Raw genomic sequence first — 5,000 nt, forward strand, 5'->3', positions numbered from 1 at the left:
TTGGCTGGGGGCGTTGCAGCGGAGGCAGGTCGCGTTGCGACGTTGGCTGGGGGCATTGCAACGGAGGCAGGTCGCTTTGCAACGGATGCTGGGATCGTTGCAACGGAAGCTGGGGGCATTGCAACGTTGGCTGGGGGCGTTGCAACGGATGCCGAGCGCGTTGCAACGTTGGCTGGTGACGTTGCAACGGAGGCAGGGCGCGTTGCAACGGATGCTGGTGACGTTGCAACGGAGGCAGGGCGCGTTGCAACGTTGGCTGGGGGCGTTGCAACGGAGGCAGGTCGCGTTGCCACGGTTGCTGGTGACGTTGCAACGGAGGCAGGGCGCGTTGCAACGTTGGCTGGGTGCGTTGCAACGGATGCTGGTGACGTTGCAACGGAGGCAGGGCGCGTTGCAACGTTGGCTGGGGGCGTCGCAACGGAGGCAGGTCGCGTTGCCACGGTTGCTGGTGACGTTGCAACGGAGGCAGGGCGCGTTGCAACGTTGGCTGGGGGCGTTGCAACGTTGGCTGGGGGCAGTGCAACGGATGCTGGGGTCGGTGCAACGTTGGCCGTGCGCGTTGCAACAGAGGCAGGGCGCGTTGCAACGGATGCTGGTGACGTTGCAACGGAGGCAGGGCGCGTTGCAACGTTGGCTGGGAGCGTTGCAACGGAGGCAGGGCGCGTTGCAACGTTGGCTGGGGGCGTTGCAACGGATGCTGGGGACGGTGCAACGTTGGCTGGGCGCGTTGCAACGGAGGCAGGGTGCGTTGCAACGGATGCTGGGTTAGGTGCATCGTTGGCTGGTTTCGTTGCAACGGAGGCACCCGCCGTTGCAACGATGGCTCGGAGCGTTGCAACGGAGGAGCCAAATTTTCATATCTCATAATTGGCTCGTGCATTTTTTCTAAAATTTTGAGGGAACCTTGGTAATATTATGTGAAGGCTGCACAAAAAAATCCAGGTCAAAAATCGCACGTTTGCTCCGTTTTTCATTTTTTTTGAATTTCCGGCTTTCCGGGCGGTAAAAAAATCGGCAAAAAAAATCGGCACGGTGTAAATTCACCAAATTTGGGGGATGGAAAGATCTTATTTTTCTAGAGGTTGTTGCAAAAAACGGCGTCAAAATTCGACCTCTAGAGCACTTTCCTTGAGTATGTCTCCTCACGGAAAAGGACGTCTACCCGTGGCACTTTGGTAATGGCTCGGCAGCCTATTATAGGGGGGAGGGGTGTCGTGATGCTGAAACTCGAGTTGCCCAAAGGCTTGCTGGGCGCAATGCCAGCAAGATGCACGTTGCCTTGCCATCCCCTAGGCACACTAGCAAGCACGTTGTGGTTGTGGTGTGCCGCCGGGCTCCCCCGCCCCCCACGGAGGCACCCGCCGTTGCAACGATGGCTCGGAGCGTTGCAACGGAGGAGCCAAATTTTCATATCTCAGAATTGGCTCGTGCATTTTTCGTGAAATTTTGAGGGAACCTTGGTAATATTATGTGAAGGCTGCACAAAAAAATCCAGGTCAAAAATCGCATGTTTGCTCCGTTTTTCATTTTTTTTGAATTTCCGGCATTCCGGGCGGTAAAAAAATCGTCAAAAAAAATCGGCACGGTGTAAATTCACCAAATTTGGAGGATGGAAAGATCTTATTTTTCTAGAGGTTGTTGCAAAAAACGGCGTCAAAATTCGACCTCTAGAGCACTTTCCTTTAGTATGTCTCCTCACGGAAAAGGACGTCTACCCGTGGCACTTTGGTAATGGCTCGGCAGCCTATTATAGGGGGGAGGGGTGTCGTGATGCTGAAACTCGAGTTGCCCAAAGGCTTGCTGGGCGCAATGCCAGCAAGATGCACGTTGCCTTGCCATCCCCTAGGCACACTAGCAAGCACGTTGTGGTTGTGGTGTGCCGCCGGGCTCCCCCGCCCCCCACGGAGGCACCCGCCGTTGCAACGATGGCTCGGAGCGTTGCAACGGAGGAGCCAAATTTTCATATCTCAGAATTGGCTCGTGCATTTTTCGTGAAATTTTGAGGGAACCTTGGTAATATTATGTGCAGGCTGCACAAAAAAATCCAGGTCAAAAATCGCAGGTTTTCTCCGTTTTTCATTTTTTTTGAATTTCCGGCATTCCGGGCGGTAAAAAAATCGTCAAAAAAAATCGGCACGGTGTAAATTCACCAAATTTGGAGGATGGAAAGTTCTTATTTTTCTAGAGGTTGTTGCAAAAAACGGCGTCAAAATTCGACCTCTAGAGCACTTTCCTTTAGTATGTCTCCTCACGGAAAAGGACGTCTACCCGTGGCACTTTGGTAATGGCTCGGCAGCCTATTATAGGGGGGAGGGGAGTCGTGATGCTGAAACTCGAGTTGCCCAAAGGCTTGCTGGGCGCAATGCCAGCCAGATGCACGTTGCCTTGCCATCCCCTAGGCACACTAGCAAGCACGTTGTGGTTGTGGTGTGCCGCCGGGCTCCCCCGCCCCCCACGGAGGCACCCGCCGTTGCAACGATGGCTCGGAGCGTTGCAACGGAGGAGCCAAATTTTCATATCTCAGAATTGGCTCGTGCATTTTTCGTGAAATTTTGAGGGAACCTTGGTAATATTATGTGAAGGCTGCACAAAAAAATCCAGGTCAAAAATCGCAGGTTTGCTCCGTTTTTCATTTTTTTTGAATTTCCGGCATTCCGGGCGGTAAAAAAATCGTCAAAAAAAATCGGCACGGTGTAAATTCACCAAATTTGGAGGATGGAAAGTTCTTATTTTTCTAGAGGTTGTTGCAAAAAACGGCGTCAAAATTCGACCTCTAGAGCACTTTCCTTTAGTATGTCTCCTCACGGAAAAGGACGTCTACCCGTGGCACTTTGGTAATGGCTCGGCAGCCTATTATAGGGGGGAGGGGTGTCGTGATGCTGAAACTCGAGTTGCCCAAAGGCTTGCTGGGCGCAATGCCAGCAAGATGCAAGTTGCCTTGCCATCCCCTAGGCACACTAGCAAGCACGTTGTGGTTGTGGTGTGCCGCCGGGCTCCCCCGCCCCCCACGGAGGCACCCGCCGTTGCAACGATGGCTCGGAGCGTTGCAACGGAGGAGCCAAATTTTCATATCTCAGAATTGGCTCGTGCATTTTTCGTGAAATTTTGAGGGAACCTTGGTAATATTATGTGAAGGCTGCACAAAAAAATCCAGGTCAAAAATCGCAGGTTTGCTCCGTTTTTCATTTTTTTTGAATTTCCGGCATTCCGGGCGGTAAAAAAATCGTCAAAAAAAATCGGCACGGTGTAAATTCACCAAATTTGGAGAATGGAAAGATCTTATTTTTCTAGAGGTTGTTGCAAAAAACGGCGTCAAAATTCGACCTCTAGAGCACTTTCCCTTAGTATGTCTCCTCACGGAAAAGGACGTCTACCCGTGGCACTTTGGTAATGGCTCGGCAGCCTATTATAGGGGGGAGGGGTGTCGTGATGCTGAAACTCGAGTTGCCCAAAGGCTTGCTGGGCGCAATGCCAGCAAGATGCACGTTGCCTTGCCATCCCCTAGGCACACTAGCAAGCACGTTGTGGTTGTGGTGTGCCGCCGGGCTCCCCCGCCCCCCACGGAGGCACCCGCCGTTGCAACGATGGCTCGGAGCGTTGCAACGGAGGAGCCAAATTTTCATATCTCAGAATTGGCTCGTGCATTTTTCGTGAAATTTTGAGGGAACCTTGGTAATATTATGTGAAGGCTGCACAAAAAAATCCAGGTCAAAAATCGCAGGTTTGCTCCGTTTTTCATTTTTTTTGAATTTCCGGCATTCCGGGCGGTAAAAAAATCGTCAAAAAAAATCGGCACGGTGTAAATTCACCAAATTTGGAGGATGGAAAGATCTTATTTTTCTAGAGGTTGTTGCAAAAAACGGCGTCAAAATTCGACCTCTAGAGCACTTTCCTTGAGTATGTCTCCTCACGGAAAAGGACGTCTACCCGTGGCACTTTGGTAATGGCTCGGCAGCCTATTATAGGGGGGAGGGGTGTCGTGATGCTGAAACTCGAGTTGCCCAAAGGCTTGCTGGGCGCAATGCCAGCAAGATGCACGTTGCCTTGCCATCCCCTAGGCACACTAGCAAGCACGTTGTGGTTGTGGTGTGCCGCCGGGCTCCCCCGCCCCCCACGGAGGCACCCGCCGTTGCAACGATGGCTCGGAGCGTTGCAACGGAGGAGCCAAATTTTCATATCTCAGAATTGGCTCGTGCATTTTTCGTGAAATTTTGAGGGAACCTTGGTAATATTATGTGAAGGCTGCACAAAAAAATCCAGGTCAAAAATCGCAGGTTTGCTCCGTTTTTCATTTTTTTTGAATTTCCGGCATTCCGGGCGGTAAAAAAATCGTCAAAAAAAATCGGCACGGTGTAAATTCACCAAATTTGGAGGATGGAAAGTTCTTATTTTTCTAGAGGTTGTTGCAAAAAACGGCGTCAAAATTCGACCTCTAGAGCACTTTCCTTTAGTATGTCTCCTCACGGAAAAGGACGTCTACCCGTGGCACTTTGGTAATGGCTCGGCAGCCTATTATAGGGGGGAGGGGTGTCGTGATGCTGAAACTCGAGTTGCCCAAAGGCTTGCTGGGCGCAATGCCAGCAAGATGCACGTTGCCTTGCCATCCCCTAGGCACACTAGCAAGCACGTTGTGGTTGTGGTGTGCCGCCGGGCTCCCCCGCCCCCCACGGAGGCACCCGCCGTTGCAACGATGGCTCGGAGCGTTGCAACGGAGGAGCCAAATTTTCATATCTCAGAATTGGCTCGTGCATTTTTCGTGAAATTTTGAGGGAACCTTGGTAATATTATGTGAAGGCTGCACAAAAAAATCCAGGTCAAAAATCGCAGGTTTGCTCCGTTTTTCATTTTTTTTGAATTTCCGGCATTCCGGGCGGTAAAAAAATCGTCAAAAAAAATCGGCACGGTGTAAATTCACCAAATTTGGAGGATGGAAAGATCTTATTTTTCTAGAGGTTGTTGCAAAAAACGGCGTCAAAATTCGACCTCTAGAGCACTTTCCT

This window comes from Arachis ipaensis, chromosome B7 (genome assembly GCF_059453495.1).
Source record: "Arachis ipaensis isolate K30076 ecotype BB chromosome B7, ASM5945349v1, whole genome shotgun sequence".
NCBI lineage: Eukaryota > Viridiplantae > Streptophyta > Magnoliopsida > Fabales > Fabaceae > Arachis > Arachis ipaensis.